The 13,970-nt window shown below is 41.6% G+C and overlaps 1 protein-coding gene across 1 annotated transcript in view; it reads right to left on the reverse strand.

Annotated features, from left to right (window-relative positions):
* The window catches only part of LOC134289043 (B-cell CLL/lymphoma 9-like protein), a 134,361-nt gene extending 127,443 nt beyond the window's left edge, over positions 1-6,918 (reverse strand). Inside the window, exon 1 of the mRNA XM_062855045.1 lies at positions 6,314-6,918. The gene's annotated coding sequence lies outside the window, so the exon portion shown is untranslated. The remainder of the gene's footprint in view (positions 1-6,313) is intronic.
* Positions 6,919-13,970: the final 7,052 nt, after the last annotated feature.

Raw genomic sequence — 13,970 nt, forward strand, 5'->3', positions numbered from 1 at the left:
AGGAACCCTCCCGAGGAACTCCTGAAGGAATTCGCGAGGAACTCCTGGAAGAATTCGCAAGGAACTCCTTGAGAAATTCCTGAGGAACTCCTAGAGGAGTTCCCGAAGTACTCCTAGAGGAGTTCCCGAAGAACTCCTGGAGAAATTCCCGGGAAATCCTGGAGGGTTTCCGGAGGAACTCCTGCAGGATTTCCCGAGAAACTGCTGGAGGAATTCTCGAGGAACTCCCTAAGGAATTCCTGAGGAACTCCTGGAGGGTTTCACGAGGAACTCTTGGAGGAATTCCCGAGAAACTCCTGGAGGAATTCCCGAAGGAGCTCCAGGAGGAATTTGCGAGGAACTCCTGGAGGAATTCACGAGGATCTCCTGGAGGATTTACCGAGGATCTCCTGGAGGAATTCTTGAGGAACTCCTGGAGGAATTCCCGAGGAACTCCTGGAGGGATTCCAGAGGAACTCCTGCTGGGATTTCCGTGGAAGTCCTGAAGGAATTCCCGGGGAACTCCTGGAGAAACTTTCTTAGGAATTCCCGAGGAAATTCCGGGCGAACCCCTAGAGGAACTCCCAGGGAACTCCTGGAGGAACTCCCGGGGAACTCCTAGAAGACCACCCGGGGAACTCCGAAGAACTGCTGGAGAAATCCCCGAGGATTTTCTGAAGAAATTCCTGAGGAACTCCTGGAGGAATTTCTAAGGAAATCCTGGAGGAATTCTTGAGGAAATCCAGGAGAGTTTCCGGAGGAACTCCTGGAGTTATACCTGGAGGAATTCCCTAGAAACTCCTGGAGGAATTCCCGAGGAACTTCCTAAGGAATTTCCGAGGATCTCCTGATAGAAATTCTGAGGAAATCCTGGAGGGTTCCCGGGAGAATTCTTGGTGGAATTCCTGGAGGAATTTCCGAGGAACTCCTGGAGGAATTCCCGAGGAACTTCCTAAGGAAATCCCGAGGAACCCCCTTAGGAATTCCCGAGGAACTCCCCAAGGGATTCCCGAGAAACTCCTGGAAGAATTCCCGAGGAACTCCTGAAGGAATTCGCGAGGAACTCCTGGAAGAATTCGCGAGGAACTCCTGGAAGAATTCGCGAGGAACTCCTGGAAGAATTCGCGAGGAACTCCTTGAGGAATTCATGAGGAACTCCTAGAGGAGTTGCCGAAGAACTCCTGGAGAAATTCCCGAGGAACTTCCTAAGGAATTTCCGAGGATCTCCCTTAGGAATTCCCGAGGAACTCCATAAGGAATTCCCGAGGAACTCCTGGTGGAATTCCCGAGAAACTCCTGGAGGAATTCCCGAGGAACTCCTGGAGGAATTCTCGAAGAACTCCTGAAGGAATTCGCGAGGAACTCCTGGAAGAATTCGCGAGGAACTCTTGAAGGCATTCCTAAGGAACTCCCGAAGAACTCCCTGAAAAATTCCCGAGAAACTCCCTAAGAAAATCCCGAGGAAATACCTAGGAATTCCCAAGAAACTCCCTAAGGAATTTTTGAGGAAATCCTGGAGGATTTCCCGAAGAACTCCTGGAGGAATTTCCGAGGAACTCCTGGAAGAATTCGCGAGGAACTCCTTGAGGAATTCCTGAGGAACATCTCGAGGAGTTTCCGAAGAACTCCTGGAGGAATTCCCGAGGAACTCCTGGAGGAATTCCCGAGGAACTTCCTAAGGAAATCCCGAGGAACCACCTTAGGAATTCCCGAGGAACTCCCCAAGGGATTCCCGAGAAACTCCTGGAGGAATACCCGAAGAACTCCTGGAGGAATTCTCGAAGAACTCCTGAAGGAATTCGCGAGGAACTCCTGGAAGAATTCGCGAGGAACTCCTTGAGGAATTCCCGAGGAACTCCTATAGGAGTTTCCGAATGAACTCCTGGAGAAATTCCCGAGGAACTTCCTAAGGAATTTCCGAGGAACTCCCTTAGGAATTCCCGGGGAACTCTCTAAGGAATTCCCGAAGAACTCCTGGAGGAATTCCTGAGAAACTCCTGGAGGAATTCCCGAGGAACTCCTGGAGTAGTTCCCGAAGAACTCCTGGAGAAATTTCCGAGGAACTTCCTAAGGAATTCCCGAGGAACTCCTTGAGGAATTCCTGAGGAACTCCTGGAGGAGTTCCCGAAGAAGTCCAGGAGAAATTCCCGAGGAACTTCCTAAGGAATGCCCGAGGAACTCCTGGAGGAATTCCCGAGGAACTTCTGGAGCAATTCCCGAGGAACTCCTGGAGGAATACCCGGAGAAACTCCAGGAGGAATTCCCGAGGAACTCCTGGAAGAATTCGCGAGGAACTCCTGGTAGAGTTCCCGAAGAACTTCTGGAGGAATTCCCGAGGAACTCCCTAAGAAATTCCCGAGAAACTTCCTAAGGTATTCCCGAGGAAGTCCCTTAGGAATTCCCGAGGAACTACCTAAGATATTCCCGAGAAACTCCTGGAGTAATTCCCCAGGAACTCCTGGAGGAATTTTCGAGGAACTCCTGGAGGAATTCCCGAGGAACTCCTGGAGGAATTCACGAGGAACTCCTGGAGGAATTCCCGAGGAATTCCTGAAGGAATTTCTGAGGAACCCCTGGAGGAATTGCCGAGGAACTCCTGGAGGAACTCTTGAAGGAATTCCTAAGGAACTTCCTTAGGAACTCCCGAGGAGCTCACTGAGGGAATGCTGTAGAACTCCTGGAGGAATTCCCGAGAAACTCCCCAAAGAAATTCCCGAGGAAATACCTAGGAATTCCCAAGAAACTCCCTAAGGAATTTCTGAGGAAATCCTGGAGGTTTTCCCGAAGAACTCTTGGAGGAATTTCCGACGAACTCCTGGAAGAATTCGCGAGGAACTCCTTGAGGAATTCCGAAGGAACTTCTGTAGGAGTTCCCGAAGAACGCCCGATGAACTTCCTAAGGAATTCCCGAGGAAATCCTTTAGGAATTCCCGAGGAACTCCCTAAGGAATTCCCAAGGAACTCCTGGAGGAATTGCCGAGGAACTCCTGGAGGAATTCCCGAGGAGCTCCTGGAGGAATGCCCAAGGAACTCCTGAAGGAAGTCTCGAGGAACTCCTGGTGGAATTACCAACGAACTCGCAGGATATCACGGAGGATCCTAGAAGAATCCATGAGATGCTTCTGGAGAAATCCAGAAGGGTCTGTTTAAGAAACTTGCTGAAAATTGCGGGAACTTCTGCAGGAAATCCTAGAGCGAGTCCTAGAGAACTCTTTGAGAAGTTTTTGAAGACCTCCTGCAGAACTTCATGAGGAACTCCTGGAGGGGTTACCGAAGGAAATCTCAAAACAATTATTTTATAAAGAATGAAACTGCCGAAGGAATGCATAATGAATAACGTTTGTATTTAAAAGAATATGGAAAGGTGTCTCATTTATCTAACTAATGCGTCACTTTGCAACTTGTGAGAACATGGTGAACCTACTAGCCCTGATCAATTCATGCAAGGAGTAAAGAAAGCACAATCTCTAATGTTTGCGTAATTTAATTAGCCCAAACGTGGGTAAAAACGTACATTTCACTCCTCCTTTCGACGATTCCTCCTGCCGTCACACTGATGTAAACGACCTAGTAGGCGACATCCGTAACCGCCCCTTTCTGATTTCCGTAATCGCTCAACTGCAATTTTGGCCCATTTTCCAACCGAAAGCCCGGGCGATGGTGTGCTGGGTGGCGTGTTCATATGCCCGCATCGATCCGGATTGATCGGTCGTCGTCCTCCGTATCGTCATTTGCCGGGGGAAGCTCCGGCTCCTGCAGACCCATCCGTGGGAAGCGGTAAAGCGCAGAGATCACGGTGAGTGGACCAAGTGCAGCGTTATCTAACGAACGTTTAAAGATTAAAAAGTTGCAACCACAAAGGGGGTGCGATTTCTCCCTCTAAAATGCGACCCCACCAAAGACCTCACCCGGAAGGGAACTCACCTGAAGCCACCTGCTATGATAAATATGTGCTCTGATATCTGCTGCTGACGACCGGTTCCAACGGGGTATCACTTCCCGCACAAAATTGCCAAAGAAATAATGCAATTCATTCTCGGCATTTCACATTTCATATTGTAGACGGAGCTGCCTGCCAGTTGAAATCAATAAAACTGCAACTCAGCATTGTGGACGTGCTGTTTTAGTTCCAGTTTTATTTTAAAACTCGCCATACGAAATAAAACAGCATTGCGAACGGCCTTATAGTAGTTGTTTTTATTAAACTAAGCTCCATAATAGTAAGGATGGCCCATAAAATCCCAAAAATATATAACAACGGTTATTGTTCCTCGAACTACTTTGGTAAATACAGTGGATGTAATACTACTTAACGTACTGGCAAAAGATATTATCAAAAGTGTAGAACTGAATTTAAGGTCTCCGAAGTAGTTGGTTGATCTGGAATACTTCAAAGCTATCTTGGAATGACTCATAAAATGCCAGGGGAATTACAGATTACAGTTGGATGTGTAATAGTACAGCTCACTGTGAGAATAACTATTGTTACTGTCAAGAGTTAAACTTCAGAACATTTTGGACGACCCGTTATGTCCTAAAGGTTCATAATAATATATAGTAGACATCAGGTTGGTTCAGTAACCGCGATTGGCAATGCATATATCATATATCGGTATATCAGATATGGCTACTGTTATGAGTGTAGACCTGAACAAAGTTTGGCTGACCAGGAATATCCATATTGTTGAGAACAGAGTTGGGCACCGACCTTTCAGCAGGGCAAATGAAACGCACAGTTGTTTTTGCCGCATGATACAAAGCTGTAAAACATTTTATAATGCATTATAAATACATATAAGACATCACAACACTTACAATTCGGTGTTTCTCCACATAGGAATTGTTTAATCCCGATGCGCCCACTCTGCCTCTTGATTTCACAAATTCTGCTTTGTGACGTGGTTGACAAAGCGAAATAGAGAAACACAAAGAAAAACAATAAATGTACACATGCAACTCCGACACTCTTCAGGGGTTCCCAAGTCGCATTCTCACGCACCACATATAGATAGAGTCTATTAATGACATTGCAGATTTCAAGATCTTCACTTTTCCCAGTAGATTATGTTATGCAATTTATTTATGGCGAGAACACATAAAGTTATTTTTGTAGATTTGAATGACTTTACTACATGACAGTTTATCAAGTGTTTTTTTTTTATGTGAAGGTACTCCTGAAGAAAAAAAAACAGCACACGTGGAGAACTCTATAATCCTGTGAATTCTATCGCCGCATTCAATTAACTGTCTCTCAAATGTCACTGATCTCAATGTCAATAATCTTTCCAACATAATATCCAGCGAAAGGTGGCCACTCACCATGGTAACATATGGAAAAGTTCCCCACCGAGCATCCAACGGTTTCATCCAAGTCAAAAGTCATCATTTTTGCAAAGTCAGATCATGTTTATATGCTGATGGTGGTTCTGTTGAACCCGTCATCACCAAGCAGCAATGCAATGTAACCAACCCGGGAAGTAGCGTTACTTTTACCCATCTGGAACCTGGAAGGTCTGCTGTAGCGAATGCGAGTACGAAATGAGCTCATTTCAGAGATGTTGATCTTTTATCTGATGGAAGCCCGGGTACAATTTCTGGTCGCCCGGGGATATTTTTCATTCATTCTACACCCTGTTGCCCAGCGACGACGACAGGAGCAGCAACATTCAGTTGGCGAAAAAGTGCCCTCTCGGTGGGATTGAATGCATCAGCGAGAGCGGTGCGGTGTGGTAGGTATCACTGTGAACCTGATATGAGATATTCCAGATTTAAATTAATCCTTTCTTCTGCGGTGCAAGGGATACGAGTAGTTGGAAAAATGAGGAAGAGATTTGCATTAAGGACATTTTCTCTGTGGGGCAATGATGGTAACCTTAAAGCTGAGAAACAACTTGATGTAAAAAAAATCAATTAATTCGCGTATATAAATTGCACTATACCTCAAAATTGAGACGTGCCGAAGTAACTCTGAGCCCGGATTAAACCCGGAACCTGGAAGCCCAAAATCTATCAGAGACTCGCAGGGTGGTCGCTGAGATAGACCAATGGTAGATTTTTGTGTCGCTATGCTAACTGCTACCTTACCTTATATAAATACATATAAACCACAAAAAGCACTCACAAAAAGTTGTGTAATAAACTTTTAATTAAAAATCTTACTTATTCAAAGTGAAATGTCAAATTTATAATGCCATATTGTTCACCGTAAAATATGACTTGCATTAACAAGCCGAAAATGAATTTGCCCTTTTCCCCAACGAACTATACACGGTTATAATGACGTTGTAGACAAGCCACAAAATCGCAGTAAAAAATTGTCCATCTGTTTGCTTACCTTTGTCCGCTCACGCACAGTTTTAGTGTCGATTTAATCCACAAATTGGGCAGTTCTCACCGACCCCCGCACTTTTCACACAACTTCGCTGTCGTCGTCGGTCTTCTGCGCACTTGTTGCTACTGCTGTTGCTGCCAGAGGCGCCAATTTTCGCACATTCACGCCTCGGTGCCAAATTTTCCTTTGCACTTGCTGCTACCTTCTGCCAGTCACAATAATGAACGCTACCGAAGCGACGAAGGAAAAAACCAACAATATTCCCCTTTCCTTTGCGATGGTGGCGTTTCTGGCTTACTCGTTATACGTTACGGACACTGACTGTACTCGGTGCAAATTATTAATTACGTGGAACTGCACAATTTTAATTACACTTCTTTCTGTACTTTGGGGTTTTCTCACATTTCTCAGCGTTGAATTCTTCACAAATTTCGGATGCTATGAATTTTATGTTTTTTTTTTAATATGAAACTTTTTGTTTCTCCACCTTTACTTGTGTAATAAAGTCACACTCACGGTCAAGCTCCCGGTTATTAATTATAATTAAATTAAAAATGCACTTCTCTGCCTAGCACATGCTTGTCATATCTAAACTTTACAGTGCCTATAAACCGAAATTCACAGTGGTTTCAACTGCTTAATAAATTATGAACGTGTTGTTTCAGGTGGTGTATATTCAGCAAGGGACTGTTAAGGTGAAGATATGAAGAAGCCACACCTCGAATTTTCAAGAGCACAAATCTGAAGAACCAAATATCGGTTTTCGCTGAAAAGTTGATCGAAGGATTACCCGTAGGTGGTGACCAGTCGATCAGCGAATCTGCACAAACCGAAATTAGCTTCTTATGATTTGTGTTCTTCACAGAAAAAAAAAATGTCTAGAAATCATGCACATAAAGGGAATGCTAGAGCTAGTGCACTTTTACATGAGATATAATGTAAAATAACATTACCATCGTGTAAATTTCCACCAAACATCGCGTAAATCATCATGGACTCCAACCGGTTACATGACTATTAGTGGAAATTTACACGATTGTAACGTAATTTTACACAATATCTCATGTAAACATACTCTAGCATTCCCTTTATGTGCATGATTTCTCGCTGACTTTTACATGAATATTTTATTCTGTGTTGAAAAATCAAGGTATGGCTTCGTCATATCTTCACCATAAGGGTATCTGTGCTCGATTTCCAGGTGGCAAAAGTGCTATTTTTAATGGCAATCATCTTGTATACCTTGGACATAAAGTGACTTCGATAAACGAATATAAAAATAATCAATTGGCAAAGAATACTGTTGATTAACAGTGCCATTAAGAGCCAGAATCGCAATCTAGCGGAACAAAATTAATTACTCTAAAACGAAGCATTTCCGACACATGGTGTCTTTGACAAAGTTGGTTGACATCAACAGGGGCATCTATTGCTAAAATCGTAATAGCTCGCAAACCGTCCGCATAGATGGCGCCACCATCTAACTTCTTTATTTTGCGGCCTAAAGACTTGACGTCTGGCAAAGTTGTTCATTTTGGTGAAATAAACAAATCTTTCTCAGACGCAAAATTCCACAGTCAGTTTACTATTGTTAGCATGGCTGAAAGTATCTTTTAATTTTTCGCATGTAATTTTCAAAATTCAAGCTAGGCTGCGATTCTGGCCCTTAGAGGCAGTGATTTCTTCAAAAAATCTTCCAGGAAATTTTAAAGAAATCCTGCCAGGAATACTCCTGGGCACCCAAGGTGGTGCAGAGGGCTGAATTGAAAGATCTCCATCCTGGGCGATTGCCCGCCATCGCCTTCACCTGTGGCCAGGGCAAATTAACTGTCGACTTGCTTGATTTCGTTGTTAAGATTGCGCCGTTATCTGTGATCGTTCAAAAATTCTTCCAGACATTTATTTAGAAGATTCACAGCTTCTTTAAGAATGCCATACAATGTTTTTAAAGATTATTTCTTTATAAAACCTCGCTTACATTCTTTCCTAAATTTTTATTCCTATAGATTCTTTTAGAAAATCCTCCAGGAAATCCATTTAGACAGTCTGATTGAAGATCCTTTATCTTCTGCAAGGCATGATGGATATCAACACACGCTATTGGAACCATCCTCATAATGCTTTCATTCCGTTTTCCTCGCACCCGAACCAACTATGGGTCTTATGGTCCGGTCCGCCACATGTCCCGTTCTTTTTTCAATGAGTGCCATATTGTGTTCGATATTAATTTGTCCCGTGACACTAATAAGCTTAATTTTAGAAAAGTTTTATGTTAGTTTTAAGATGAACCATTGTCATTGGGGTGAGGATTTAACCTGTTGTTACATTCAATTTGGGGCCCATATAGCCGAGGCGGTAAACGCACGGGTATTCAGCATGACCATGCTGAGGGTGACGGGTTCGATTCCCGGTCGGTCCAGGATCTTTTCGTAAAGAAAATTTCCTTGACTTCCTTGGGCATAGAGTATCTTCGTGCCTGCCACACGATATACGCATGCAAAATGGTCATTGGCAGAGGAAGCTCTCAGTTAATAACTGTGGAAGTGCTCATAGAACACTAAGCTGAGAAGCAGGCTTTGTCCCAGGAGGACGTTACGCCAAGAAGAGGAGGACATTCAATTTGATCATACCGTTAAAAAGTTATAGCCATATATGTCACACTATGTCACAAAAAGCAGATGTGGTTTTTGGTATAGTGTAATTCAAACTGCTCTTACTTTGAAAGTACTCAACAAAAATCGCTGAAATTTTCACTGTAAACAGTTTAACACAACAATTTTACACTGTCAAAGTTTTATAAAAATCGGGACAGTGTTACCAGTTCAACAGTCAAAATAGTGCACGCGGAACTAAAAATGGTCAAAAAGTACCTAAAATTTACCTTGAAGCGATTTGAGCTTTGGATATTTACTAGAAAAAGTACTGAACCGATTTCGATCAAATTTTTAGCACTTAATTGATACTATGATAAAAATATCGAGTGAAGTTTTCATACGTTTTGATGAGGTAACAAAAAAGTTATAGCCTAATCAATTTTTTGAAATGGGTGCCCAAATTTTCTATAATCTCATTTTATGATATCAACAGTATCTGCGCCAATACTCAACCGATTTTAATGAAAATTTTATGGTATTGGCTACACATAATATACTATTCATGGTCAAAAAATAAGCTATTTTGGCGAACGCAATCAAAAGTTATACAATCATTTCTGTGTGCCAATTTAATCGTGAACACCCTTTAACTTCCTCTAGGGGATCCTCCAGTATTTTTTCCAAGAATATCAGCAGAAAAGGCTTCCACGGGTCCCTTAAGAAATTCTTCCATAGATTCTTTAATTAATTCTCACGATTTTTTTTCCAGGAAATCATCAACGGATTCATTCAGAAAGACCTCTAGCGATTCATTCAAAAAATTTAAAGTGCAAATTTCATCAAGGATTTTTTTAAATTCACATGTTCTTCAGAAATGTCTCTAAAGTTTCCTAAAGAATTGCTTCAAGGTATTTCTTTGGAAACTTTCCTAGAAATTCCTTTACAAATCATTAATGAGATTTATTCATAAATTCGTTCAAGGATTGCTTATCTTCTTAGACTTCCTTCCAAAGTTGTTCCATGGATACCATCAGAAATTACTCCAGGAATTTGGTCTTAAATCTACTAAGGTTTCTTTTAAAAACTCCACCAGTGGTTTCTTTAGAAATTCTTCCAGGTCTTCCGTCAGAGACAGTCACTCATGCACTTCTCCAAGAATTCTTTTACGTAAATTTTCCATGGATTTCTTCTGACACTCCCTCAGAAATTCTCCAGGGATTTCTTTACAAATTCTTGCAAAGATTGTTTAATGAATTCTTCCAGTAGTTTCTTCCGAAAATTTTTCGGAGGTTTCTGCAAAAGTTCGTACAATTCTTTCTTCAAGACGGTAACCAGCGAATTGTTAAGGAATTGCTCCACACATTCCTTAAAAAACTTCCATAAGAATGTATCTAGAGATTTCATAAGAGAGTTCATAAGATATTCTTTAAGGATTTATCCGGAAATTCTCCAGCACTTCCTCTAAGGAAAACATTAAAAATTCCTCTACGGTTTTTTTACGGAATTCATTCTATTTTCTAAGAATTTCTACATGAATTCTTTTATAAATATATTTTTTTTATCTGTATTAACGAGATTTTTAGTCCTAGGCTAGTTCATCTCGGGTTTTATAAATATTTCAAAAGTATTTTCCAGGAATCTTTAGATCTAGAAGCTTATCTAGGTGGTTTCTCCAGGTACTGTTCATACAGGGATTCCTTCAGAAATACTTTCAGAAAATCCTTCAATATTCAAAGGTTTCTACTAGATGCAGCTTCATCAGATATTTTTTCAGAGATTCCTGCAGAAATAGTTTCAATATATTCCTCTTGAAACTTTTTCGGATGTTTTCCAGAAATTTTACAAAAATTACTGAAACAATTTTTGGAAGAACCCCTAAAGGAATTTCGAAACAAATCCCTGGAGATTTTCTCAACAAACTGCCAGGAGAGATTCATGATAATTTCAAGCAGATTCCTAGATAAAAAAAAAATCAGATATACAACTGCTGAAGTTATCTATGGAGGACTTTCTGAATGAATTCCTGGGAGAAAACTTGAAGAAACTCCTTAAAATACCTTCCTAATTTGCAGAAAAAAATATAAGAAACTTCTAGAGGGACTCTGACAATTCCAAAGGAAAAACGACTTAATAAATTTCTGTAGCTTTTCTTGGAGAAATTAGGACTTTTTTTCAATTTTAAGACGGTTTAATCTTCAATCTCGCAGCATATATTGTTTCATAGCTAGATGCTACAGCTATGGATTTTGCATGAAGTGTACAATTTTTTCATCTATTTTCACTTTAATCATTTCCATCTTGACCGTAAAAAATCACACGACTAAGCAATTTACAGAATGTAAACAATATACTACAAGGAATAACTGTACAACATTTGATTAATTTCTGACCACTGGGAAAAAAGTTACAGCGAGTGTTGCAATAATCTCGTGTTCGCTCTAGAACCCTCTGCAGATATTTGTAGTAGAGCTTTTGGAAAATTGCTTTAAAATGTTCGGTGATGCTTCAGGAATTTTTCCAAAGTTTCTCCCAGCCATTCCATCAAAAAGCTTCAACCACTTAACCTAATTTACAGTCCTTTTTTGTTCACTAGGGCACTGCGTGAGCGATTCCAATTGGCGGCTGCACTTACATTTTGTACAGCGCCTAAATGTATTCTATTCTAATTCCACTAAATCTAAGTCGAACTGGTAGCCTTTGCGCTGCTGTCACTTTTCTACCCTGTCCATGATAGAATGATGATCAGGATGTTGCTGTGTGGTTTTTGTTCCATTTCCAGTCCGATTGGGGGTCCATTAGAGCATATGCTCAGAAGAGGGTCAGGTGTCAGCCGCACTCGGGTGGAAGAGCAACTGACGAAAAATTGCAAGTGCCGAGGCTGGGATCGAACCCATGACCATCCACTTATGAAGTGAACGTGTAGCCACTACGCTACGGGCCCCGGCAAGAGGATACTTTTTGAAAGGTTTCTTAGAAACCCAGGTTTGAATAAACCCTAAGTAATACCAGGAGAAATACCTGGAAGTAAACCTGGAGGAGCTTCTGGAGAAACCCCTGGATGAACTTCCAGAAAAATCTCTTGTGATTTGGAAAATTTTCTGATTTCTAAAAACAACCCGTAGAGGAATTTCTGAATGAATCTCTGAGAGAATCCCAGAAACTGTGTGAAGAAAAAATCTTCTGGAATTGCATCTTTTGAAGAAATATTTGGGAAATTTCAGAAGAAACTTCGGGTGAAACTCATAGAAAAACGTTTAGTGAAATTTCTAGATGAGTTCCGGTAGAGGCGGTAGAAAGTGATGCATAATCTCGGATGAAACTGCTGGAGAATTTTCCGAAAAGGATTACTAAATCATTCCTCATTGCTCCCCAGGATTGATGGAGGGTTTCCCAGCCTGGAGGATTCCCTATAATGGAAAGTTGGAGGTTTCTGCGAAGGAGTTATTGAAGCATTCCGTGGAAGGTATTAGCTATGGAAAAAAAGCCAGAAAAATTTTGAACGATTCTGCTGAAGGATTATCTGCAAGGGAGGTCTGAAGGATTCCTGGGAAGGAAATTGTCAACTTCTGGGGTAAGTACCGCTGGAGTTCCTCTGGCGAAATCTCCAGAAGTTCTGCGTGGAGACTGGGGATTCCTCTAGGAGTTCCTACTGGGTGTGAAGAACTAGCACAGGCGTAAACATTCAGAGAAATAAAAAGATAGAAAAAGTTCCTTCTGAGAATTTCCACCAGGGGAATTTCCTTCTGGGGATTTCTCCAGAAGATTCCTCAGGAGATACCACCATGAGCTCTTTTAAGGGATTTTCCCAAAGTTCTTAAAGGAGTTTTTCCTGAGAAGTCTTCAAGAACTTCTTTTTGAAGATTACTCCAAGAGTTGTGGAGAGTCTATCTAGCGATACCTCTGGGAATTCCTCCATGAGTTCCTTTTAGAGATTTTCCATAAGTTTTGTAGGAGTTCTGCCTCTGGATTCCTCCAGGAGTTGTCTCTGAGGATTTCACCAGAAATTCTCTTTTAGGATTCCTCCACGAGTTCCCTCTAGCGATTCCTCAAAAAATCCCTCTGGGATTTCCTTCAGAAGACCCCCTGGAGATTGCTGGAGTTCCTTCTGGGAATTACTCCAGGAGCTCCATCAGCGATTTATTTAAGCAGTTTTCTCTGGGAGTTCTTTCAGAAGTTCCCTCTGGGGAATTCCCCCGGAATCCTTTCGGGGATTTCTCCAGGGGTTCCCTCTAGAGATTCCTCCAAGAGTTCCTCTGGGGATTCATTGAGGAATGCCCACGAAGGATTCTTCTAGGACCTCTCATTGAAGATTCCTACAAGAATTCAATCTGGGAATTTCTCCAGGAGTTCATTCTGGGGATGCCTCCAGGGATTTCTTATAAGGATCCTGTTCAGATCCAGAAATCACTTCTGGAGATTCTTCTGGAAATTTCACCAGCAGATTTTTCTGTGGATTGCTGAGGAGATTCCTTCCAAACATACTTCTGGAGATTTCTGTGGAAGTTTCTCTTGGAGACTCCTTTAGAGATTTCTCAAATAGCTCCTTCCGAGGATAACTTCAGGATTTCTTTCTTGGGATTACCCAGAAAATTCTTCTGAAGTCCAGGGAATGCTGAAAAGGCTCCCTTTGGGTATTTCGCCAGGGGTTTCCTCTATGGATTCCGATTGTGCGATATTTGCCAGAAAACCATTCGCCAGAATGCCACTGGCCAGAATGACATTTGCCAGAAAATACCATTTCCCAGAAAACCATTTGCCAGAATGTACCATTCTCCCGAAAGTACCATTTCCCAGAAATTTTCCGAAGTTCTCAATCCAGAAGTGGTCGCAATCTAGTGATAATTTAAAGCATTCTTATTGAAAAAATAAATCGTGTTTTTTATTTGTTTTGGACCGATTAGCCCACAATAACGAGTGTAAAAATGTAAAATTTTAATTTTGTTCAGATTTATATGCGAAAGTTAAATAAATTATTGGAACTGATGTAAGAGCAAACATTAAATAATTTTAGAGTAACTTTTAAAGAAAAGCCTATAGTTTGAAGAAGGGCAAATCACTCTGAAACA

This window comes from Aedes albopictus, chromosome 2 (assembly GCF_035046485.1).
Source record: "Aedes albopictus strain Foshan chromosome 2, AalbF5, whole genome shotgun sequence".
Taxonomy (NCBI): Eukaryota; Metazoa; Arthropoda; class Insecta; order Diptera; family Culicidae; genus Aedes; species Aedes albopictus.